A 27,177-nucleotide genomic window follows, 5' to 3' on the forward strand; every position below is an offset into this window, starting at 1 on the left:
CTTCAGCAGTCAGAGAGGTTGAGCCGTTGCTAGTGGATACGACCTGGTCACTACCGCCGCAGCAAGACCATAAAGCAAGACTTTGCGGCGGGCTCTGGTGAATACCAGTAGTGACTTAGAACCGATCCACTAGCACGGTCCACGCCAATCCCTCTCTGACACAGAGGATCCACCTCCTGCCAGCCGGCATCGTGACAGTAGATCCGGCCATGGATCCCGCTGAAGTTCCTCTGCCAGTTGTCGCCGACCTCACTACACTGGTCGCCCAGCAAGCCCGACAGATCGCCCAACAAGATCACCAGCTGTCGTACTTGACCACCATGACACAGCAACTCCAGTCGCAGCTACAGCAGCTTCAGTCACAGCTACAGCAATTTCAGTCTCAGCTACAGCAGCAACAACCATCTCCTCCGCCAGCTCCTGCACCTCTTCCGCAGCGAGTGGCCACTCCTAGCCTCCGCTTGTCCCTGCCGGACAAATTTGATGGTGACTAAGTTTTGCCGTGGCTTTCTTTCACAATGTTCCCTGCACTTGGAGATGATGTCGGACCAGTTTCCTACTGAAAGGTCTAAGGTGGCTTTCGTAGTCAGCCTTCTGTCTGGGAAAGCTCTGTCTTGGGCCACACCGCTCTGGGACCGCAATGACCCCGTCACTGCCTCTGTACACTCCTTCTTCTCGGAAATTCGTAGTGTCTTTGAGGAACCTGCCCGAGCCTCTTCTGCTGAGACTGCCCTGCTGAACCTGGTCCAGGGTAATTCTTCCGTTGGCGAGTACGCCATACAATTCCGTACTCTTGCTTCTGAACTATCCTGGAATAATGAGGCCCTCTGCGCGACCTTTAAAAAAGGCCTATCCAGCAACATTAAAGATGTTCTGGCCGCACGAGAAATTCCTGCTAATCTACATGAACTCATTCATCTTGCCACTCGCATTGACATGCGTTTTTCTGAGAGACATCAAGAGCTCCGCCAGGAAAAAGACTTAGATCTCTGGGCACCTCTCCCACAGTCTCCGTTGCAATCTACGCTTAGGCCTCCCGCCGAGGAGGCCATGCAAGTGGATCGGTCTCCCCTGACCCAGGAAGAGAGGAATCGCCGTAGGGAAGAAAATCTTTGTCTGTACTGTGCCAGTACCGAACATTTCTTGGTGGACTGCCCTATCCGTCCTCCACGTCTGGGAAACGCACGCTCGCACCCAGCTCTCGTGGGTGTGGCGTCTCTTGATGCTAAGTCGGCTTCTCCACGTCTCACGGTGCCCGTACGGATTTCTCCTGCAGCCAACTCCTCCCTCTCAGCCGTGGCCTGCTTGGACTCCGGTGCCTCTGGGAATTTCATTCTGGATTCCTTGGTGAAAAAATTCCGCATCCCGGTGACCCGTCTCGTCAAGCCACTCTACATTTCCGCGGTCAACGGAGTCAGGTTGGATTGCACCGTGCGTTACCGCACGGAGCCCCTCCTAATGTGCATCGGACCTCATCACGAAAAAATTGAGTTTTTGGTCCTCTCCAATTGCACTTCCGAAATTCTCCTTGGACTACCCTGGCTTCAACACCATTCCCCAACCCTGGATTGGTCCACGGGGGAGATCAAGAGCTGGGGTTCCTCTTGTTTCAAGGACTGCCTTAAACCGGTTCCCAGTACTCCCTGCCGTGACCCTGTGGTTCCCCCTGTAACCGGTCTCCCTGAGGTCTTTATGGACTCTGCCTGCCATAAGAAGTGCCTCTCCCCCCCTCCCAGTCCAGTCAGGCAAGCCTCGGTGCCTCCCCATGGCCCCCGTCCTGGTGTCACACTGCCCCGTGCCAGGCCTCGCCCTCTGCCCTCCCTCCCCATTCCCACTCCTGCTGTACTGCCTGCCGTTGAGGAAACCCTCCATTCTTTCCCGGTGTCCTCATCCCAGGGGAGGCAGTTACCGGACAAAGAGAAGGGGAGACCTAAGGGGGGGGGGGGTACTGTTACGCCTAGCGCTCCGGGTCCCCGCTCCTCCCCGGAGCGCTTACGGCGTCTCTCTCTCCGCAGCGCCCCGGTCGGTCCCGCTGACCGGGAGCGCTGCACTGTCATGGCCGTCGGGGATGCGATTCGCACAGGGGGACGCGCCCGCTCGCGAATCGCATCCCAGGTCACTTACCCGTCCCGGTCCCCTGCTGTCATGTGCTGGCGCGCGCGGCTCCGCTCTCTAGGGCGCGCGCGCGCCAGCTCCCTGAGACTTAAAGGGCCAGTGCACCAATGATTGGTGCCTGGCCCAATTAGCTTAATTGGCTTCCACCTGCTCCCAGACTATATCTGTTCTCTGTCCCTGCACTCCCCTGCCGGATCTTGTTGCCTTAGAGCCTAGTGAAAGCGTTACTGTGTTTCTCCATACTGTGTATTTGACCTCCTGCTATTCCTTATTGACTACGATTCTTGCTGCCTGCCCCGACCTTCTGCTACATCCGACCTTGCTTCTGTCTACTCCCTTGTACCGCGCCTATCTTCAGCAGTCAGAGAGGTTGAGCCGTTGCTAGTGGATACGACCTGGTCACTACCGCCGCAGCAAGACCATCCCGCTTTGCGGCGGGCTCTGGTGAATACCAGTAGTGACTTAGAACCGATCCACTAGCACGGTCCACGCCAATCCCTCTCTGGCACAGAGGATCCACCTCCTGCCAGCCGGCATCGTGACAGCCTATCAAAGACTTCCCCTTAAAGAGTACCTGTCACGAGGTTGATACATTTTTCTATTCTTGCAGTTCCCCCCTCCCCCCATCTTGATTTGATTTTTTTTTTTTAGTTTTCTACTAGAGATGAGCAAAGTTACAGTGATTCTATTCGTCACGAACTTCTCGGCTCGGCAGTTGCTGACTTTATCCTGCATAAATTAGTTCAGCTTTCAGGTGCTCCGGTGGGCTGGAGACACTTTCCTAGGACTGTATCCTGCTTTTCCAGCCCACCGGAGCACCTGAAAGCTGAACTCATTTATGCGGGCTAAAGTCAGCAACTGCCGAGCCGAGAAGTTCGTGACGAATCGAATCAATGTAACGTCGCTCATCTCTATTTTCTACCTTGATATTGTTCTGTATCTTTTGCTCAGTCTCAGTGGGTTCCAGGGGTGTTACCCAGCAGGTGTGACATCATCTGAGGCCCTGCTGGGGAGAACTTCCTCCCTTAGGGTACGTTCAGACGAGTGGATTTACAGCGTATTTTATGCTGCGGATCCGCCACTGAAGGACCTTCTTAATGCTGCCTTTACATGTGCCTGTTCGGAGCGGCATTACGCTGCTAGGTGCAGACACACTGAAGAGATGTGCAAGTTGCCGCGCATGCGCGGTGTACTTGCACACATCCTGAATGCTCCCCCTGCTCTATGAGCTAGGCCGAGAGCTGCCGCCATGTGCGTGTATACTGCGCATGCGCGTGGCGACTTGCACATCGCAGTGTGTCTGATCGTAGCGGCGTATTGCCGCTCCGAGCAGGCACATGTAAAGGCAGCATACAGAGGTCCTTCAGCGGTGGATCTACAGCGAAATACGCGCTGAAAATCTGTTCGTCTGAACGTACCCTTAGGGTACGTTCACACGCGCGGATTTACAGCGTATTTTACGCTGCAAATCCGCTGGTGAAGGCCCCGCTCTATGCTGGCTTTACATGTGCCTGCTCGTAGCGGCAATACGCCGCTATGATCAGACACACTGTGATGTGCAAGTCGCAGTGTACTCGCACATCGCAGGAGCTCTCTGCCTAGCTCAGAGCAGGGAGAGCGGCTGCGATGTGCGAGTAAGCCGCGCACTTCGCTGCAGTGTGTCTGCTGGTAGCGGCGTATTGCCGCTACAAGCAGGCACATGTAAAGCCAGCATAGAGCGTGGCCTTCACCAGCGGATCCGCAGCTAAATCCGCACGTGTGAATGTACCCTAACTCTGCTACACACAGCTGAAAACAGTTCAGTGTAAGATGGGCTGTGATTGGCTAAGACACCCGTAAACCCCCCTCAGGTCTGCACTGAACTCTACTGAGTGTCAGCATTGCCGAGTAACTTTCAAAGGAGCAGAAATATTCAGCACTATGCACTGAAGGCATCATGACTCTACAGTCTAGCTCAGCTCAAAGGGAAAGGGAGCTGAAATAGTCATCTTATACACTTTACACCGTGCTGAGTTGAGGTCAAACCTTCATTTCCTGACTTTTGCCTCTGCCGGGCTGCTGAAGGAAACAATCTGCAACCAGGACGCAGGCAGGACCTGGTGGCCAAACTTATAGGGGTTAATTTAACACATTAAGTTACAACATTTTATTAAGAAGTATATTAGAAAAGTAATTCAAATAGGCTAATCTATATTATCTTAATTTCATTACTAATGACAGGCCATGTGTAAGGCCATACACGTTGGACAGAAGAAGGAAGATGAACGATCATCTGATAAACAATTGTTCTGCAGACACAGCCATACACGTTGTACTCCATATTGGCCATTACAGTTGGTCAAACTAACCATACATGACCAATGCCACCAGGCAAAGGCTGAATAATCTTTTTTGGAACATTTAGAGAACATTCTTTCCTGAAAGATCATTTGTGAGTGAATGTACTTTGCAGAATGAAAATCTTTAATCTGACTCTTAGCCAAAAAAATCAAACATGGCCGACTTTCTAGACCAGTGTTTCCCAACTAGAAAGCTTCCATATGTTTTTTTGACAGGGGTATTCCAGCCTAAAACACTTCTACCCTATCCACAGGATATATCAGTAGCTGATCACGAGGAGCCCGACTGTTGGCATCCCCTGGGGCCCACGTCTTAAAGCGGAATGAAGCAGAGGTGGCAACCATATGTGACCCACACTCCATTCTGGAGGGAGACTTAGGTCTAGAGAGGTCCCAGCGGTCAGACACTTATCCCCTATGCTGTGGATAGACAATAAGCGTTATAGGCTGAAATACACCTTTATTGACCATTAAAGGGGTACTCAGGTGGTCAACGTGTTTTTCCGTTTTTGACTTACCCTATTTGTTTTGTTTCATTTCTATTCTTGTTGTTTAGCCTACTCTATTTCTGTTCTTTGTTGTCTTTTTATCCCCCACTTTGTTTTCCTATCTTTTTTTGTTTGTTTGTTCCGCTCTTTACCCATCCTACTATTTTCCCGAGTCGGCCCCCTTATACACAGCACACTAATATAATCAGCCCTGGTTGGCATACACTGGCATACACACACAAAGGGACTACAACTCCCAGCATGTGTCATTCAGGAGTCTGTGGTATAACACCAGCATGCTGCCTCTGTAGTCTCCTGGGGGTTGTAGTTCACCACACCTCTATAGGGCATACACCAGTGTTTCCCAACCAGGGTGCCTCCAGGTGTTGCAAATCTACAACTCCCAGCATGTCCAAAGTCTGTACAGGCATGCTGGGAGTTGTAGTTTTGCAACAGCTGGAGGTACACTGGATTGTAAACACTAGAATACACATACATAACAGGGACTACAACACCAGGCATGTGTCATTCAGGAGTCCCCCCCCCCCCCCTTCACATGGAAATCATCCTCAGTCCGATATCTATTCCCCTGCAGTCTATACATCCCCAGCCCGTGCACTTTGTTATCCTCCCCTTCAGATAACACTCTTATCTTCTCTGTCTTCTTTCTGTAGACAGAGCAGGGGGAGGGGAGATGAGGAGCTGTGTATGTCCTCTCTCCCCCTGCTCTAGCTTCTTTCTCTCATGCAGACCTGCGTCCTCCAGAAGGGGGAGATGAGGGGGCGTGGCTTCTTTCTCTCATGCAGACCTGCGTCCTCCAGAAGGGGGAGATGAGGGGGCGTGGCTTCTTTCTCTCATGCAGATCTGCATCCTCCGGGAGGGGGAGATTAGGGGGCGTGGCTTCTTTCTCTCATGCAGATCTGCGTCCTCCAGGAGGGCGAGATGAGGGGGCGTGGCTTTTTTCTCTCATGTAGATCTGCGTCCTCCGGGAGGGCGAGATGAGGGGGCGTGGCTTCTTTCTCTCATGCAGATCTGCGTCCTCCGGGAGGGGGATATGAGGGGGCGTGGCTTCTTTCTCTCATGCAGATCTGCGTCCTCCGGGAGGGGGAGATGAGGGGGCGTGGCTTCTTTCTCTCATGCAGATCTGCATCCTCCAGGAGGGGGAGATTAGGGGGCGTGGCTTCTTTCTCTCATGCAGATCTGCGTCCTCCGGGAGGGCGAGATGAGGGGGCGTGGCTTCTTTCTCTCATGCAGATCTGCGTCCTCCGGGAGGGGGAGATGAGGGGGCGTGGCTTCTTTCTCTCATGCAGATCTGCGTCCTCCGGGAGGGCGAGATGAGGGGGCGTGGCTTCTTTCTCTCATGCAGATCTGCGTCCTCCGGGAGGGGGAGATGAGGGGGCGTGGCTTCTTTCTCTCATGCAGATCTGTGTCCTCCGGGAGGGGGAGATGAGGGGGCGTGGCTTCTTTCTCTCATGCAGATCTGCGTCCTCCGGGAGGGGGAGATGAGGGGGCGTGGCTTCTTTCTCTCATGCAGATCTGCATCCTCCGGGAGGGGGAGATTAGGGGGCGTGGCTTCTTTCTCTCATGCAGATCTGCGTCCTCCGGGAGGGGGATATGAGGGGGCGTGGCTTCTTTCTCTCATGCAGGCCTGCGTCCTCCGGGAGGGGGATATGAGGGTGTGTGGCTTCTTACTCTCATGCAGACCTGCGTCCTCCGGGAGGGGGAGATTAGGGGGCGTGGCTTCTTTCTCTCATGCAGATCTGCGTCCTCCGGGAGGGCGAGATGAGGGGGCGTGGCTTCTTTCTCTCATGCAGATCTGCGTCCTCCGGGAGGGGGAGATGAGGGGGCGTGGCTTCTTTCTCTCATGCAGATCTGCGTCCTCCGGGAGGGCGAGATGAGGGGGCGTGGCTTCTTTCTCTCATGCAGATCTGCGTCCTCCGGGAGGGGGAGATGAGGGGGCGTGGCTTCTTTCTCTCATGCAGATCTGCGTCCTCCGGGAGGGGGATATGAGGGGGCGTGGCTTCTTTCTCTCATGCAGATCTGCGTCCTCCGGGAGGGGGAGATGAGGGGGCGTGGCTTCTTTCTCTCATGCAGATCTGCGTCCTCCAGGAGGGCGAGATGAGGGGGCGTGGCTTCTTTCTCTCATGTAGATCTGCGTCCTCCGGGAGGGGGATATGAGGGGGCGTGGCTTCTTTCTCTCATGCAGATCTGCATCCTCCGGGAGGGGGAGATTAGGGGGCGTGGCTTCTTTCTCTCATGCAGATCTGCGTCCTCCAGGAGGGCGAGATGAGGGGGCGTGGCTTCTTTCTCTCATGTAGATCTGCGTCCTCCGGGAGGGCGAGATGAGGGGGCGTGGCTTCTTTCTCTCATGCAGATCTGCGTCCTCCGGGAGGGGGATATGAGGGGGCGTGGCTTCTTTCTCTCATGCAGATCTGCGTCCTCCGGGAGGGGGAGATGAGGGGGCGTGGCTTCTTTCTCTCATGCAGATCTGCATCCTCCAGGAGGGGGAGATTAGGGGGGCGTGGCTTCTTTCTCTCATGCAGATCTGCGTCCTCCGGGAGGGCGAGATGAGGGGGCGTGGCTTCTTTCTCTCATGCAGATCTGCGTCCTCCGGGAGGGGGAGATGAGGGGGCGTGGCTTCTTTCTCTCATGCAGATCTGCGTCCTCCGGGAGGGCGAGATGAGGGGGCGTGGCTTCTTTCTCTCATGCAGATCTGCGTCCTCCGGGAGGGGGAGATGAGGGGGCGTGGCTTCTTTCTCTCATGCAGATCTGCGTCCTCCGGGAGGGGGAGATGAGGGGGCGTGGCTTCTTTCTCTCATGCAGATCTGCGTCCTCCGGGAGGGGGAGATGAGGGGGCGTGGCTTCTTTCTCTCATGCAGATCTGCATCCTCCGGGAGGGGGAGATTAGGGGGCGTGGCTTCTTTCTCTCATGCAGATCTGCGTCCTCCGGGAGGGGGATATGAGGGGGCGTGGCTTCTTTCTCTCATGCAGGCCTGCGTCCTCCGGGAGGGGGATATGAGGGTGTGTGGCTTCTTTCTCTCATGCAGATCTGCGTCCTCCAGGAGGGCGAGATGAGGGGGCGTGGCTTCTTTCTCTCATGCAGATCTGCGTCCTCCGGGAGGGCGAGATGAGGGGGCGTGGCTTCTTTCTCTCATGCAGATCTGCGTCCTCCGGGAGGGGGAGATGAGGGGGCGTGGCTTCTTTCTCTCATGCAGATCTGCGTCCTCCGGGAGGGCGAGATGAGGGGGCGTGGCTTCTTTCTCTCATGCAGATCTGCGTCCTCCGGGAGGGGGAGATGAGGGGGCGTGGCTTCTTTCTCTCATGCAGATCTGCGTCCTCCGGGAGGGGGATATGAGGGGGCGTGGCTTCTTTCTCTCATGCAGATCTGCGTCCTCCGGGAGGGGGAGATGAGGGGGGCGTGGCTTCTTTCTCTCATGCAGATCTGCATCCTCCGGGAGGGGGAGATTAGGGGGCGTGGCTTCTTTCTCTCATGCAGATCTGCGTCCTCCGGGAGGGGGATATGAGGGGGCATGGCTTCTTTCTCTCATGCAGACCTGCGTCCTCCGGGAGGGGGATATGAGGGGGTGTGGCTTCTTTCTCTCATGCAGACCTGCGTCCTCCGGGAGGGGGAGATGAGGGGGCGTGGCTTCTTTCTCTCATGCAGATCTGCGTCCTCCAGGAGGGGGAGATGAGGGGGCGTGGCTTCTTTCTCTCATGCAGATCTGCGTCCTCCGGGAGGGGGATATGAGGGGGCATGGCTTCTTTCTCTCATGCAGACCTGCGTCCTCCGGGAGGGGGATATGCGGGGGCGTGGCTTCTTTCTCTCATGCAGATCTGCGTCCTCCAGGAGGGCGAGATGAGGGGGCGTGGCTTCTTTCTCTCATGCAGATCTGCGTCCTCCGGGAGGGCGAGATGAGGGGGCATGGCTTCTTTCTCTCATGCAGATCTGCGTCCTCCAGGAGGGCGAGATGAGGGGGCGTGGCTTCTTTCTCTCATGCAGATCTGCGTCCTCCGGCAGGGCGAGATGAGGGGGCGTGGCTTCTTTCTCTCATGCAGATCTGCGTCCTCCAGGAGGGCGAGATGAGGGGGCGTGGCTTCTTTCTCTCATACAGATCTGCATCCTCCGGGAGGGCGAGATGAGGGGGCGTGGCTTCTTTCTCTCATGCAGATCTGCGTCCTCCGGGAGGGCGAGATGAGGGGGCGTGGCTTCTTTCTCTCATGCAGATCTGCGTCCTCCGGGAGGGCGAGATGAGGGGGCGTGGCTTCTTTCTCTTATGCAGTTCTGAAAGAACAGAAAATAAAAAAACCATGACGTGTTGTCCACAGCCTAATCCTAACATGGTCGACGTTGTGGACAACAGTAAGAGATCCAACACAGAACTACAGAACTTCCGGGCCCACAAACAGGTAAGAGAAAAAGACACATGCTACACAAATGTATAATACATGTCAATTGCAAAAAACATGAACATTAAAAGAAGGTGCAACATAGCCAAAAATCTTAACCACTGGAGTACCCCTTTAATAACTAATACACTGGGGAAACAATCCCAAGAGCAAGACCTCCACAGAATTTCAGGAAGTAACTTGTGTTAAAAAAAATGCATAGTGGTTATCTATTTACAAAGAACAAAGCAAGAGACATTCTGCATGTTAGGAGCCTCATCGTCACCATTATACCGCCAGATCATCTCATTTACTATGCAAATACTTCACTATACACAGAACAAAAGACATCTATGCTATTCGCTACCCAAATAGCATTACATCTAGTATTGCCAACTTTATTTTCCTATTCAAATATATTTCTGCTTTACCCAGAAATGGGAACATTCTCATGTATAGCAATCCTGAAGTGCAGATAAAAAGTATTTCACCCCCCCCCCCCCCCCCAATAACTTTTTAATGTGAGACAGATCTAGATAATGTGTAAACTGATCATGGCACATCAACATTAAAGGGGTATTCCAGGAAAAAACTTTTTTTTATCTATATCAACTGGCTCCAGAAATTTAAACAGATTTGTAAATTACTTCTCTTAAAAAAATCTTAATCCTTTCACTACTTATGAGCTGCTGAAGTTGAGTTGTTCTTTTCTGTCTAAGTGCTCTCTGATGACAACTGTCTCGGGAACTGTCCAGAGTAGAAGCAAATCCCCATAGCAAACCTCTTCTACGTTGTGCAGTTCCCAAGACAAGCAGAGATGTCAGCAGAGAGCACTGTTGCAAGACAGAAAAGAACAACTCAACTTCAGCAGCTGATAATTATTGTAAGGATTAAGATTTTTTAATATAAGTAATTTACAAATCTGTTTAACTTTCTGGAGCCAATTTGCATTTATATCCTACGAAAAACCGTATACAAGGCAAATATCAGCTTCAGTGCTTCAGGTTATTAGAGGAAATACTCTGATAAAAAAACAAGTCTGTGTCTGCCATACCAGAGGCAGTATATAGGCTACCAAAGCAAGAGAAATTCCAATAATAAAAGTATACTAGAAACTGTCTGAATATGCAATTCACAAAGAGAGGTGAAGAAATCCTTTATGATAGAAATTACTTCAGGCATTTATTTATCAGTTTATGCCAGTAAAATGATATCATATCATATTTGCATAGATAATTGAGACTTTTCATGGAAACGTGCCAGTTTTAAGAGAAAAGATAGGCAAAAGTTTATAGAGAAAAAAGGGAATCTGTTCTATAGAAGTATCCAGTGTGTCTCCTAAAGGGGTCCCTGGTAGTGTTGAGCGCGAATATTCGAAATGCGAATTTTTACCGCAAATCTCGGCACTTCACTATTTCGCGAATATTTAGAATACCGTATATACTCGAGTATAAGCCAAGTTTTTCAGCACAATTTTTCTTGCTGAAAACGCCCCCCTCCTCGGCTTATACTCGAGTGAACCCTCCGCCTGTCAATCCCTTCATCAGTGGTCTTCAACCTGTGGACCTCCAGATGTTGCAAAACTACAACTCCCAGCATGCATGGTTAGCCATCGGCTGTCTGGGCATGCTGGGAGTTGTAATTTTGAAACACCTGGAGGTCCGCAGGTTGAAGACCACTGCGGCCTTCGTCATCATCCAGACTCCCCATTTTAGTTTTCTACTCACCTCCCCTCGGTGGGAAGGAAGGGTGAGCTGGTCCGGACAATCTATGCTGCAGGGACCATCTGGTGGGGAGGGTTAGTCGTTGCCTTGACGACGACGCACAGGGACATCCATCCCTGCGCATGAACATCCCTGTGCGTCGTCATCAAGGCAACGTCACTAGTTCAGCGCTGGGCCCGGAGCGGAGAAGAGGGCCTCCCGTAGAAGATGGACAGCCCTGAAGGACTAACCCTCCTCACCGGATGGTCCCTGAAGCATAGATGGCGGTGATGATATAGGGGGGGAATGATGACAGTGGTCTGGATGATGACAGGGGGGGATGATGACAGGCGGTGATGATGAAGGGGGGGAATGATGATAGGGTGATGATGAAGTGGGGGTGATGACAGGGTGATGATGACAGGCGGTGATGATGAAAGGGGGGGATGATGACAGGCGGTGATGATGAAAGGGGGGGATGATGACAGGGTGATGATGAAGGGGGGATGATGGCAGGGTGATAATGAAGGGGGGGATGATGACAGGGTGATGATGAAGGGGGGATGATGATGAAGGGGGGGATGATGATGGGGGGGATGATGATGGGGGGGATGATGATGGGGGGGATGATGAAGGGGGGGTGATGAGGGGGGTCTGGATGATGACATGGGGGGGATGATGTATTTCCCACCCTAGGCTTATAGTCGAGTCAATAACTTTTCCTGGGTTTTTGGGGTGAAATTAGGGGCCTCGGATTATATTCGGGTCGGCTTATACTTGAGTATATACTGTATATTCGTAATGATGAATATTAGTTTTCCTTTATTCTAAATTTTATGCAAATTTTTATGCAAAATTATGCGAATATCGCACTTCCAGACCGGACATTGATCCCTTCCTTCTTTTAGGTGAAAAATATAATTGCGCATGCGCACTATGCAAATTTCATTACACATTTTTGCAAGAAAAAAACGGACATAGCGAATATGCGAATTTTGCGAACATAGGACGAATATTCGTCCATATATTCGCAAAATATCGCAAATTCGAATGTGGCCCCTGCCGCTCATGACTAGTCCCTGGAGAAAGAGAGCCCATTCCATGTTGGCATTCTATCGGGTAGTGAGAACCTGTACTGCCATGTACAGTTCATGTAGGTGATAGGAGCATTAGGACCCCCTGTGGTTGGCACAGTGGTGGTGGCAAGCAGCACCAGAAAGGGGCCTATGTTATATCGTTGCTGTTGGGCCATGTCTATCTTCTGTGTATACCACGGCTTGAGTTGTTCATAGACATTTGTAGAAAATCATAAAATGAGGCTTCTGTTATCATTGGAACACATATGGATAACATGATCTTCATTCACATTAAGCCTTGGTTCACATATAGCATTTTGCTCAGTATTTTTTAGCCATAACCGGGAGTGGCTACAAAACAGAGTTAAAGCAAATCTTTCCATTACAGTTTTGCTTAGTCTTGGTTTCATTCCTGGTTTTGACAAAAAATACTAGAATTTGACTAAAATTCTATGTAGGAAGCCAAGCTAAGGCCACGTCCAGATGGGGCTGATATTTCCTCAAATAAATCTGGTCCAAAATCCATGTGTTTAAGCATACCTCTAAATGTGTGTGCACAGTGTATTTCAAATTTGTCACCTAAACGCTAGAACTGGGCACCATTCTCCCTGTGTGCATTATGAGATGGAGTTCCTGCTTAGTCTCTATAGCAGCCGTCTCCACCGTGAGACCCAGCGCCGTAGAATAGCATTATGCTGGGTCTCGCACTGTCAATAGCTGCTGTGGGGACAAAATTCCCTATCATATGAATACAGTCGTCCCTCAACATACGATGGTAATCCGTTCCAAACGGACCATCGTTTGTTGAAACTAGAGATGAGCGAATTTACAGTAAATTCGATTTGTCACGAACTTCTCAGCTCGGCAGTTGAGGCCTTATCCTGCATAAATTAGTTCAGCTTTCAGGTGCTCCGGTGGGCTGGAAAAGGAAAGAGTCTCCTAGGACTGTATCCACCTTTTCCAGCCCAATCTGAAAGCTGAACTCATTTATGCAGGATAAGTCATCAACTGCCGAGCAGAGAAGTTCGTGACGAATCGAATTTACTGTAAATTCGCTCATCTCTAGTTGAAACCATCGCATGTTGAGGGATCTGTGCAATGTAAAGTATAGGACAGTGGTCTACAACCTGCGGACCTCCAGATGTTGCAAAACTACAACACCCAGCACGCCCGGACAGCCGTTGGCTGTCCGGGCATGCTGGGTGTTGTAGTTTTGCAACATCTGGAGGTCCGCAGATTGTAGACCACTGTTAGAGGAAGTTGTTCTCACCTGTCCCCGCCGCTCCGGACCGTCACCGCTGCCCGGGATGTCGCCATCCATCGCTGTCGCCGTGTCCCCAAGGTGTCCCCGATGCTCCAGCAAAGCCTCTGCTTCCCCGGCATCCTCGCTCTCCGTCGCCGCCATAACGTTGTTACGCACGCTGCTGCTATTGGATGACGGGACGGCGTGCGCAGCGACGTGATGATGACGATGGAGAGCGCCGACGATGCAGGGGATCCCGAAGAGGACGCTCCGGAGCCTCGAGGACAGGTAAGTGATCATCAGCGGACCACACGGGGCACCGTAAACAGCTATCCGGTGGCAGCTGAAGCAGTCAGCGCTGCCGGATAGCCGTTTATGCGATGGCCCCGACATACAAAAGCATCGTATGTTGATGCTGCCTTCAACATGCGATGACCTCTGAGAGGCCATTGTATGTTGAAATGATCGTATGTCGGGGCCATCGTAGATCGAGGGGTCACTGTAGTTATATGTGGTAGCAGTGAGAAAAACTGATTATAATTTCGAGGAGTTGCAAAGATCTTTAGCACTTTAGTCATGAAGCTTCTTAGCTTGACAACTTAAAGAGGTACTCCACTGCCCCAGCATTCGGAACATTTTGTTCCAAAAACTGGGTACAGGCTGCAGGGGTCGTGATGTCACGCCCAAGCCCCTCATGACCTCACACCACCTCAATGCAAGTCTATTGGAGGGGGCGTGGCATGATGTTACGAGGGGCATGGCCGTGATGTCACGACCCCCGCAGCCCGCACCCAGCCTTTAGAAGAAAATGTTCCAAACACTGCGGCAGTGGAGTATCCCTTTAACCCTTAAGGACGGACCAATTTTTTACCTTAATGACCAGGCTCTTTTTTTTTTATTTGACATGTGTCTCTTTAAATGGTAGTAACTTTAGAACACTTTTTCTGAGCGGAGCGATTCTAATATTGTTTTTTTCGTGACATATTGTGCTTTATATAAGTGCTGGATTTTATTTGACACATGCAGAATTTTTTGTGAAAAACTCCAAAATATTGTGAAAAACAGGAACATTTCTGGCATTTTTTTTTATGGTGTACGCTGTGCAGTAAGTGATGTTATATTTATTCTGAGGGTCAGTATGATTATGGCGATGACCCATTTTATATAGCTTTCTATGTTCTTTTTCCTTTTCTGAGCAAAATTCTTTTTCTGCCATTCATTTTCCAACAGCCGTAACTTTTTTATTTTTCGTCCGACGCCATTGAGTAAGGGCTTATTTTTGGCGGGATGAATTGTACTTTTTATTGGTATCATTTTTGCAATATGTGCTACCTTTTGATCTTTCTTATTCCGCTATTTGTGCCAAAACTGGCGAACTTTGCACTTTTTTTTTGTTGTTTTTTTTTTTTTTTTTACAGTGTTCACCGTATGGGATAAATTACATTATAGTTTTATAGTACATGTCATTATGGATGTGGCAATACCTATTATGTATATGATTTGTGTTTTTGATCTTTTTTGGTGATAATACAGGTCTTTTATTGGGAAAGGGGCTTTTTTTTCTTTACACTTTATACTTTTATTTAAGAACTTTTTTTTAACACTTTTTACAGGTTATACTATGCTGCAATACATTTGTACCGCAGCACAGTATGACCCGATCAGCTGCACACAGTACAGCCTGTGTGATCCTGTGACTGGATCTCACAGGCTTTCGTAGCAGGCATACAGGAGGTCATGACCTGACCTCCTGCTGCCAGAGCAACCAACAACGACCCGCGATTGTATCGTGGCGCCACTGTTGGTGAACAGAGGCAGGACGCTCCCCCTGTCAACACCATAGATGCCGTGATCAGGATTGATCACGGCATCTATGGGGTTAGTGCTGCCAGGAGCGGCGAAATCGCGGCCCTGCCAGCTGCAGTGGGACTCCGGCAGTGCAGGAAATTGCTAGGATGTATGCATATATCCCAGCGCACTAATGTGTTGGGTGCTGGTATGCATGCATACTTCCTATAGCGGGAAGGGGTTAAAGGGGTTATTCAGGATTAAAAAAAAATGGTCAGGAATAAAAGAAAACTAATATGGATGAATAAAGATGTTAAGTGGGCAATAAATGACAAAAATAAAGCATTTAAACTACTAAAACAGGACGGCAGTGAAGAAGCATTAAAAAATTAGAAAATTTGAAAAATTTAAAATATGTAAAACACAGATAAAAGCTGCCAAAATAGAGACAGAAAGACTCATTGCCAAAGAGAGTAAAACTAACCCCAAAATGTTCTTTAACTATATAAATAGCAAAAAGGTCAAAAATGAAAGTGTAGGCCCTTTAAAAAATAATGAGTAAGAAATTATAGACAGGGATTAGGAAAAAGCAAATACAGTGATCCACCGACCTATGATGGCCCCGACATACAATCATTTCAACATACGATGGTCTCTTAAAGGCAATCGCATATTGAAGGCAGCATCAACATACGATTCTTTTAGACTGCTTCAGCTGCCGCCGGATAGCCGTTTAGTGTGGCCTGTGTGCTCCGGTGAGTGTCACTCACCTGTCCCTGCTGCTTCGGACCATCCTCTTCATACTCTGCTGCATAGCCGTTGCTCTCCTTCATCGTCATCACATCGCCGTGCATGCCGTCCCGTCATCCAATAGGAGCGGCATGCGCAGCGACGTGATGACGGCGATGGAGAGTGACGATCCAGGGTAGCGGTGATGGTCCGGAGAGGCAGGGACACCCCGGGGATGTGATGACGGAGATAGAGAGTGTCGATCCATGGCAGCGGTGAGGGTACAGAGCGGGGGGACTCATGAATATAACTTTGTATATTATTATTACACTGATCCCTCAACATACAATAAATTCAAGTAACGATGGTTCATTTGGAACGAATTACCATTGTATGTTGAGGGATCACTGTATATTAAACTAATTCTTCTCCACTGTATTCACTGAGGAAAATGCCAGGTGAAATACAGCGAGATAAGGTAAACTCCCCAGTATAGGTCACCTGTCTAACCCAGGAAGAAGTACAGTGCCGCCTACAAAAAAATCAAAATGGACAAATCACCAGGTCTAGATGGCATTCACCCCCGTGTTCTAAATGAATTAAGTATTGTAATAGACAGACCCCTATTTTTAATATTCAGGGACTCTATAGTAACATGGACTGTTCACCAGGACTGGCGCATGGCAAATGTGGTGCCAATATTTAAAAAGGGGTCAAAAGGTGACCCCGGGAATTATAGGCCTGTTAGTTTAACCTCGGTTGTATGTAAATTGTTTGAGGGTTTTCTGAGAGATGCTATTTTGGAATATCTTGATAAAAATAAATGTATGACCCCATATCAGCATGGCTTTATGAGGGATCGGTCCTGTAAAACTAACCTGATCAGCTTTTATGAGGAGATGAGCTCCAATCTGGACCGGGGCAATCGCTGGATGTCGTATATCTGGATTTTTCCAAAGCATTTGATACAGTTCCACATAAAAGGTTGGTGCATAAAATGAGAGTTGCAATCTTTGCAGATGATACTAAACTCTCTAAAGTGGTAAACACTATAGAGGACAGGGCACTGTTACAAATGGATCTGGATAGGTTGGAGGTTTGTGCTGAGAAGTGGCAGATGAGGCTCAGCACTGATAAATGTAAGGTAATGCACATGGGGAAGAAACATCTGGGCTGGGATTATGTATTAAATGGGAGAACACTTGGGACGACTGATATGGAAAAGGACTTAGGAGTCTTAGTTAATAGTAAATTTAGCTGTAGTGACCAGTGTCGGGCAGCTGCTGCCAAGGCTAATAAAATCATGGGGTGCATCAATAGGGGCATAGATGCCCACGACAAGGAAATAATTCTACCGCTGTACAAATCACTAGTCAGACCACACATAGAATACTGTGTACAGTACTGGGCACCAGTGTACAAGAAAGATAAAGTGGAGCTGGAGAGGGTTCAAAGACGGGCAACCAGAGTAATACGGGGAATGGGAGGACTACAGTACCCAGAAAGATTATCAAAATTAGGGTTATTTAGTTTAAAAAATAAGAAGGCTAAGGGGAGACCTAATAACTATGTATAAATATATCAGGGGACAGTACAGAGATCTCTCCCATGATCTATTTATACCCAGGACTGTATCTATAACAAGGGGGCATCCTCTACATCTATAGGAAAGAAGGTTTCTACACCAGCACAGACGGAGGTTCTTTACTGTAAGAGCAGTGAGACTGTGGAATTCTCTGCCTGAGGAGGTGGTCATGGGGAACTCTGCAAAAGAATTTAAAAGGGGTCTGGATGCATTTTTGGAGAATGATAACATTACAGGCTATGGATTCTAGATCTATAGGGACAGAACGTAGATCCAGAGATTTATTCTGATGCTATATTTGGAGTCAGGAAGGAATTTTTACCTCTAGTATGAGGGTTTTTTGCCTTCCTCTGGATCAACTCAGTAGGGACTCATTAGGGTTATAGGTTGAACTTGATGGACTCTGGTCTTTTTTCAACCTTATGAACTATGTTACCATGTTTGTTACTTTCTTATAGGTTCTTTTGGCACTGATATAGTAACATCCCAACTTTTTGAGGGGACAAATAAGTAACAACAGTGTGATTTCTATTTCTGTGGCCTATGAACGGATGGTTTGGAGGCGCCAGGAAAGCATTTTTCTATGGATTCTCCAGCGCCATTCTTGTAATACCACATACAACCTGAGGATAGATTTGGTGGTTTTTGTTTTAAAGAAAGCCATCATGTTGTTCTAATCCTGGATAACCCCTTTAACTGATGTCCCACAGATTACCCCTGGATCTGACAATGGAAAATAAACACACAATAGCTTTGTATCTTGGAAATATGATCCATTATGCTGACTAAGAATCTGGTCATCTGTCCTATCCATTTGGATCAATGACACACAAAAAGTGAAAATGAAAACGTACAGCAAAAAACATTCTGGTGTGAATACGTCCAAATTGGGATCTACTGTCATCTGCAACAAATGTAGCCATTGCTTTCTCAAGAATGGCCACTAGGTGTCAATAGAAGCATGAAATTAGAAATAAAAGGATAATATAATGATAGAACTGGGAAAAGACATCCTAAACTGGGAAGTTATAGGAATAAATGGGTTCTTTTAGGACTGAAATAGTAAAATCCCAACTTTTCGAGGGGAGGAATAAGTAACAACAGTGTGATTTCTATTTCTGTGGCCTATGAACGGTTGGTTTGGAGGTGTCTACAAAAGCATTTTTCTATGGATTCTCCCTATTGATTATTATTATTTTTCAGAGCATGATATGTGTTTCCCAAATAAAATCACATGTGTTAGTTTACATTCTAGGAGTAAGGGCTAATGCCGAAATGCGTTAGTAGTCTAAATTTCAATGTTCCATGCTCTGTGACTAAATATATTTTTTTTTGTGAAGAAATTAAAATCTCAGGAACCAAGCGGCGTAAGTAAAAACACCATTGGAATTTAGGCAGCCAAGGATATCAGATTATATAGAACTGAACAAAAGTAACAGGGTACAGTGCTCAGCCAAGAGGTTCTGCCCTAGTCTAGTGATCAGTGGGGCACCATGCACACAGACACCCACTAATTCACACTTATGACATATCAGAATTTTGCTTAAAGGGGTACTCCGCCCGTAGACATCTTATCCCCTATCCAAAGGATAGGGAATAAAATGTCTGATCACGGGGGTCCCGCCGCTGGGGACCCCTGAGATCTCGGCTGCGGCACCCCAGCCGTGCCGGATGACTGGTGATGCGGGGCGGAGGCTCGTAACGTCACGTCCACTCCCCCTCAATGCAAGTCTATGAGAGGGGTGTGATAATCCTCATGCCCCCTCATATAGACTTACATTGAGGGGGCGTGGCTGTGACATCACGAGCCTCCAGCGCAGAACCCAACGCTCTAAATGAATGCTGGGTGCAGCAGGGAGATTGTGGGGGTCCCCAGTGGATGGAACCCCTGCGATCAGACATTTTATCCGCTATCTTTTGGATAGGGGAAAAGATGTCTAGGGGCAGAGTACCCCTTTAAAGTTGATGTAGACTTTTCTATTATTCTCTTTATATTTACAATTAGTGACTGCAGTGACAGCCTGTCATAAAGAGGCCTTTTCAAAGACATTTCTCAGAAGTTATTCTTATGAAGTTATAAAGATGTCGCCTCCCTATTAATAGTGCAGAATGTCCTCCAGTCATTGGTTTTAATATGTTCAAGTTATGTATTATGTTGACATGTGTTGGGGGCATTGTAGTGATCATTTCACTCTCTTGTAGTCATGCAATTGCTACATTCCAGCACATCTCACAATATTTTGTCATCAATCGACATTGATCACCTATTCACAGTGTCTGATTACTGGGACCCCCACCCATGTTACCTGTTTCCCCTCACTACACAGCCACAGCCAGGAGGTGCTTAAATTGAGCAGCAGTCAAGCAAGTAAGTTACCACTCTATTCGTTTGTCGAATCCATCGTATGTTGAGGGATTCGTGCAATGTACAGTATAGGAAGCTGTACTCACCTGTCCCCGCCGCTCGCGATGGTGACCCCGGGCCTCTGCTGGGCTCTCCTGGTCTTCTCCGGTCCTCCGCTGTCTTCCACGGTCCTCCGCTGTCTTCCGCAAGGCCTTACTGGGCCTGCGTAGCGACGTCATTACGCCACTGCGTACACCATTCCTATTGGATGACGTGCGCAGCAGCGTATTGACGTCATCGGAGAGGGCCGAGAAGACACCGGAAGACCAGCGCTGGACCCGGAGGGCACCCCGGAGCATCGTGGAGGGTAAGTAATACTTACCGCGCCACACAGGGAACATTAAGCTGCTATCCGGCAGCAGTTAATGCGATGGCCCCGACATAAAAAAGCATCGTATGCCGATGCTGACATCGACATGCGATGGCCTCTGAGAGGCCATCGTATGTCGATTTGATCATATGTCGGGGCCATCGTAGGTCGGGGGTCACTGTATATGAAATGATATGTTAGGGCAGACATGCTAACAGTTCATGTTTTTGTCAATAAACTTCTAATATGTACCATGTGTCAAAAGAATGTTGTAACATATAATACATATACAGTATTTTTCGCCCTATAGGACACTCCGGCATATAAGACGCACCCAATTTTAAAGGAGGGAAATCTAGAATACAATGTAAAGTATAGGACAGTGATCTTCAATCAGCGGACCTCCAGATATTGCAAAACAACAACTCCCAGCATGCCCGGACAGCCGTTGGCTGTCCGGGCATTCCAGGAGTTGTAGTTTTGCAACATCTGGAGGTCCGCAGGTTGAAGACCACTGGTATAAGAGGTAATACTCATGTGTCCCCGCCGCTCCGGACCCGTCACCGCTGCCCTGGATGTCGCCCTCCTTCGCTGTCGCCGCGTCCCCTGGGTGTCCCCGTCGCTCCGGAACGTCTCTGCTGCCCGGTATTCTCGCTCTCTGTCACCGCCATCACGTTGCTATGCACGCCGCTCCTATTGGATGACGGGACAGCCTGCGCGACGACGTGATGACGACGAAGGTGAGCGACGGCCATGCAGGGGATCCCGGCACAGAGCAGACACCGAGGAGGCTGGTGAAGCCGGGTTAGTGTCACTTTCCCTTCAGATGCGGCGGTCAGCTATGATCGCCACGTCTGATGGGTTCATACCGGGCATCACCGCGATCGGTGATGTCCTGTATTAGCCGCGGGTCCCGGCCGTTGATGGCCGCAGGGACCGCCACGATAGGAGAGGCTTTTAATGTGTATTCGCCGTATAAGACGCACCAACTTTTCCCCCCCAGTTTTGGGGAAGAAAAAGTGCATCTTATACGGTGAAAAATATGGTAATTATACAAAAAGAATTCCCTGACACCTTTATTTTGTGTCCATATCTGTTAGTCTTGGGCATGTTATGCCCACAGTGATGTTACTTTATCTTCTGTGCATAAAAAGTGAGGACTGAAAAAGTGCCCAGAGTGCTGCTTTAGGAGATATAAATGCTCTTTGATCTTTTCCTCCCTGGGTGTCCATTTATTTTAGTGCAGACACCAGTGAGACACAATCTAAAAGAAACCAAATATTATTAAAGGGGTTATCAAGTGGAATTCGGTAATTTTGTATAGTCTCCAGGCTGCCTAAAAAAATAAAAAAAATAAAATAAACACTTTAGCGCTGTGGTGGCCCAGTACCAGAGTTCCACCCCTGTACCCTAACTGCCCTGTCCGGCAGACTCCATACAGTGACCCCTGGGGCCCCTCCCTGCACTTGTGTTCTACCTACTCCCTTAAATGCCTATGTTATACCATATTATGCACATCAAATATGTTATAGCATTAAGACCTGTTGTCATGTGATTGTAACCAGTGAGGTATCAGTGACCTAAGGGTGATCTATGGGACCCCTCCTAGTCTCCCCCATACATGCTTTGGGTGGAGCTAGCTCTCTCTTTTTAAGTCTTTGCTGAGTTGATGTAAGGTCAAATCCTAGGTGTGTGTCTGGAGTCCTAAAGAGGCCTAAAGTCTACCATGCAGACACGGATCCTAAAGTCCAATACCCCACAGGTCAAGTCAAATCCTGGTAAGCTACAGAAGGGGTGAAGTCAGTCATAGTCATAGTTAAGTCAGTCCAAGTAAATCTGTCTTCAGTCAGCGTGGCTCTGCAGCAAATTGTCCCTGTCCACCATAAGTCCCAGCAAGCCCTGAGGTCTCTGAAGTCACTGGTCACCTCCTTGGGCCCAGCTAAGCTGTATAGACTGTTACATCTGTCTGACTCAGTAAAGCTGCCGTGGTCCACAACTTGTTGTCGGAGTCATTATTTGTGTGGTAGCCCTTGGGGGGTGTATGGTAGTGGTGGTATGGTATCGGTATAGGAGGGGTTAATGTTAACCCTATAGTTCTTGACGTCAGGCTGAGGGCCGATATGCTGAGTCAATGCTCCGGCCTATCGCCGCCCTTCCCAGTAAAGATAGGTGCATGAAATTACTGAAGGTCCACAAAGAGATTGAACTTGAACAACTTAACTTAAGTGCTTGCAGTATCCAAGGTACAGTAACAGTCTCATATAAACAGTCCTTATCTTGCTTAGTGACTGGCAGTTGTTGCGGACTTTGAGCTAGTCATACAGTCTCTGAATTTAGGCTAAATATTTGCAGATCCGTCCGAATTTAGGGGTATTATTAGGTCCGGTGATGCTGCAGAGTGTCTGGGAATTGATACACTCTAGACTTAGAATTGTTCAGCCATTGCCGCAAGGCTCGGGCCTAACTCACTGCGTTAGTTGCTGCGCAGATCCTTCTCTCATGACAGCCCACGAGGTAAGAGAGAGAAACATGGCCGACGGTCCCTTATATGGGCAGGGGGCGGGGCAAATCCGATTGGTCCGAACATCTGTCATTCACCATTACAGAGAGTAATGGGATTGCTTATGTCACAGGGCCTCCAAAGGTCCTTAACCCCTTAAGGACATAGGGCGTATCCATACGCCCCCGTTTCCAAGTCCTTAAGGACCGAGGGCGTATGGATACGCCCTGAGCATTTCCGGCCCCCGCCGCTAGCCGGAGGGGAGCCGGTGCCGGATGCCTGCTGAAATCGTTCAGCAGGCATCCCGGCATATCGCCCAGGGGGGTCATTATGTCCCCCCATGTCGGCGATTGCCGCAGATCGCTGGACAATTCAGTCCAGCGATCTGCGGCGGATTCCGGGTCAATCGGGTCTCCACTCCCGCAACCCGCTCCGCCCCTCTTCCGGAGGACGTGAGCGGGTGCGGGAAGACGACCCCCGGTGCTGGGGACCCCGATCACCGGCGTCCCTGTTGGGATCGGGGCCCCAGGAGCGACGGCGGCGGCGAGGGACTGACGTGTGCGGCGGCATCGTGGAGCAGCAGCAGGAGGTGAGTGACAGCCTCCTGCTGTTGCTTAGCAACAGCTCCCAGCATGCAAAAAGGGCATGCTGGGAGCTGTAGTTATGCAACAGCAGGAGGCAGACCACCACAACTCCCAGCATGCCCTTATGGGCATGCTGGGACTTGTAGTTTTGCAACAGCTGGAGGCACATCCTTTCTATGGAAAAGTGTACCTTCAGCTGTTGTATAACTACAACTCCCAGCTTGCACAATCAGCTAAAGTGCATGCTGGGAGTTGTAGTGGTGCATCTGGTGGTTGCATAACTACAACTCCCAGCATGCCCGTTGGCTGTCGGTGACTGCTGAGAGTTGTAGTTTTGCAACAGCTGAAGGCACACTGAGTTAAGTAGCAAACCAGTGTGTCTCCAGCTGTTGCATAACTACAATCCCCAGCATCCCCAGCCAATGTAGTATGCCTCCGGCTGTTGCATAACTACAAGACCCAGCATGCCCTTCCGCTGTCCGTGCATGCTGGGGGTTGTAGCTTTTGCAACAGCTGAAGGCACACTGGTTGCAAAACACTGAGTTTGTTACCAAACTCGGTGTTCCACAACCTGTGTGTCTCCAGCTGTTGCAAAACTACAATTCCCAGCATTCACTGATAGACCGTACATGCTGGGAGTTGTAGTTTTGCAACAGCTGGAGGTATTTCCCCCCCCCCCCCCTCCATGCGTACACTCACATGAGCGGAGGATTACAGTAAGTATCCGGCTGCAAGTTTGATCTACGACAAATTTTCTGCCGCTGCTCAAACTGCCAGCAAGAAACTACTGTGAACCCCCGCCTGTGCAACTGTACCCTAAAAACACTACACTAACAAAAAATAAAATAAAAAGTAAAAAACACTACATATACACATACCCCTACACAGCCCCCCTCTCCTCCCCAATAAAAATGAAAAACGTCTGGTACGCCACTGTTTCCAAAATGGAGCATCCAGCGGTTGCAAAACTACAACTCCCAGCAGGCACTGATAGACCGTACATGCTGGGAGTTGTAGTTTTGCAACAGCTGGATGTTCCCCCCCCCCCCAATGTGAATGTACAGGGTACACTCACATGGGCGGAGGATTACAGTAAGTATCCGGCTGCAAGTATGAGCTGCGGCAAATTTTCTGCTGCAGCTCAAGCTGCCAGCGAGAAACTACTGTGAACCCCCGCCCGTGCGACTGTACCCTAAAAACACTACACTAACACAAAATAAAAAGTAAAAAACACTACATATACACATACCCCTACACAGCCCCCCTCCCCAATAAAAATGAAAAACGTCTGGTACGCCACTGTTTCCAGAACGGAGCCTCCAGCTGTTGCAAAACAACTACTCCCAGTATTGCCAGATAGCCACTGACTGTCTAGGCATGCTGGGAGTTTTACAACAGCTGGAGGCCCCCTGTTTGGGAATCACTGGCATAGAATACCCCTATGTCCACCCCTATGCAATCCCTAACTTAGGCCTCAAATGCGCATGGCGCTCTCACTTTGGAGCCCTGTCGTATTTCAAGGCAACAGTTTAGGGTCACATATGGGGTATCGCCGTACTCGGGAGAAATTGGGCTTCAAATTTTGGGGGGTATTTTCTGCTATTACCCTTTTTAAAAATCTAAAATTTTTGGGAAAACAAGCATTTTAGGTAAAAAAATTAAATTTTTTTTACATATACAAAAGTCATGAAACACCTGTGGGGTATAAAGGTTCACTTAACCCCTTGTTACGTTCCCCGAGGGGTCTAGTTTCCAAAATGGTATGCCATGTGTTTTTTTTTTTTTGCTGTCCTGGCACCATAGGGGCTTCCTAAATGCGGCATGCCCCCAAAGCAAAATTTGCTTTCAAAAAGCCAAATGTGACTCCTTCTATTCTGAGACCTGTAGTGCGCCAGCAGAGCACTTTTCACCCCCATATGGGGTGTTTTTTGAATCGGTAGAAATTGGGCTTCAAATTTTGGGGGGTGATTTCTGCTATTACCCTTTTTAAAAAAGTAAACATTTTGTGAAACCAAGCATTTTAGGTAAAAAAAAAAATTTTTTTTCACATATGCAAAAGTCGTGAAACACCTGTAGAGTATTAAGGTTCACATTACCCCTTGTTACGTTCCCCGAGGGGTCTAGTTTCCAAAATGGTATGCCATGTGTTTTTTTTTTTTGCTGTTCTGGCACCATAGGGGCTTCCTAAATGCGGCATGCCCCCAGAGCAAAATTTGCTTTCCAAAAGCCAAATGTGACTCCTTCTCTTTTGAGACCTGTAGTGCGCCAGCAGAGCACTTTTCACCCCCATATGGGGTGTTTTCTGAATCGGGAGAAATTGGGCTTCAAATTTTGTGGGGTATTTTCTGCTCTTATCCTTTTTAAAAATGTAAAATTTTTGGGAAACCAAGCATTTTAGGTAAAAAAAAATTCTTTTTTTTACATATGCAAAAGTCGTGAAACACCTGTAGGGTATTAAGGTTCACTTTACCCCTTGTTACGTTCCCTGAGGGGTCTAGTTTCCAAAATGGTATGCCATGTTTTTTTTTGCTGTCCTGGCACCATAGGGGCTTCCTAAAGGTGACATGCCCCCCAAAAACCATTTGTCGCTCCTTCCCTTCTGAGCCCTCTACTGCGCCCACTGAACAATTAACATAGACATATGAGGTATGTGCTTACTCGAGAGAAATTGGGTTTCAAATACAAGTAAAAATTTTCTCCTTTTTACCCCTTGCAAAAATTCAAAAATTGGGTCTACAAGAACATGCGAATGTAAAAAATGAAGATTTTGAATTTTCTCCTTCACTTTGCTGCTATTCCTGTGAAACACCTAAAGGGTTAATACACTTACTGAATGTCATTTTGAATACTTTGGGGGGCGTCGTTTTTATAATGGGGTCTTTTATGGGGTATTTCTAATATGAAGACCCTTCAAATCCACTTCAAACCTGAACTGGTCCATGAAAAATAGCGAGTTTGAAAATTTTGTGAAAAATTTCAAAATTGCTGCTGAACTTTGAAGCCCTCTGGTGTCTTCCAAAAGTAAAAACTCATAAATTTTATGATTCAAACATAAAGAAGACATATTGTATATGTGAACCCCAAAAAAAATTCTTTTGAATAGCCATTTTCCTTACAAGCAGAGAGCTTCAAAGTTAGAAAAATGCAAAATTTTCATTTTTTTTAATCAAATTTGGGGATTTTTCACCAAGAAAGGATGCAAGATACCACAAAATTTTACCACTAAGTTAAAGTAGAATATGTCACGAAAAAACAATCTCAGAATCAGAATGATAACTAAAAGCATTCCAGAGTTATTAATGTTTAAAGTGACAGTGGTCAGAATTGCAAAAAATGCTCTGGTCCTTAAGGTGAAAAAGGACTCAGTCCTTAAGGGGTTAAGCTTAATACCATAGAGTTCACCTAGTCACATGACCCGCAGGTCCTGCAATGCTATGGCACAGGTAATTAACCATTTATTTACAGATATATCATTTTATTTATATTAACCTTATAAAGACCACTGGTCTATTAGTAGAAATAGAGGCGACCAGGGATCAAATAAGTGACAGGGATCCCTACGTCCTAGGGACTCTGGCTATGGGGACCCACACATACATAGGTACCGTATATTATGCGGTACCGGGACACCACATTTGCCCCTGTGCCTAGCCCAGGATACAGCGGTATTTCTTTGGGTGGTGTAGAGGACATAAAACGCGCCACGAACACAAGGGGTTAATGACATCTGCCCCTAGAGTAATTCCATCTGCCCTCATTACACCCTCACCACAACTTTTGGTGTCACGAACAGAATACGGGTGTACGCCTTATGCCTAAAGTCCCCCCCAGTCTGAACTGTGTACAGTATTGCAGAGTAAAATTCGCATGTGAACAAAGTTTGAGCCAGAAAGTGTACAGGACTAAGTAAAAAGTGTTTAATCCGAG

The 27,177-nt window shown here is 48.4% G+C and overlaps 1 long non-coding RNA gene across 2 annotated transcripts in view; it reads right to left on the reverse strand.

Moving 5' to 3' along the window:
* Positions 1-27,177, reverse strand: part of LOC130358522 (uncharacterized) — a 256,402-nt gene that overhangs the window by 10,877 nt on the left and 218,348 nt on the right. Inside the window, exon 7 of one of the 2 annotated variants that reach the window (XR_008889550.1) lies at positions 9,263-9,275. The exons of the other annotated variant lie outside the window; for it this stretch is intronic. This is a non-coding gene — a long non-coding RNA (uncharacterized LOC130358522). Of the gene's footprint in view, positions 1-9,262; positions 9,276-27,177 lie in introns of those variants that run through there. 2 annotated transcript variants of the gene reach the window in all.

The sequence above is a fragment of the Hyla sarda genome, chromosome 2 (genome assembly GCF_029499605.1).
Source record: "Hyla sarda isolate aHylSar1 chromosome 2, aHylSar1.hap1, whole genome shotgun sequence".
Taxonomy (NCBI): domain Eukaryota; kingdom Metazoa; phylum Chordata; class Amphibia; order Anura; family Hylidae; genus Hyla; species Hyla sarda.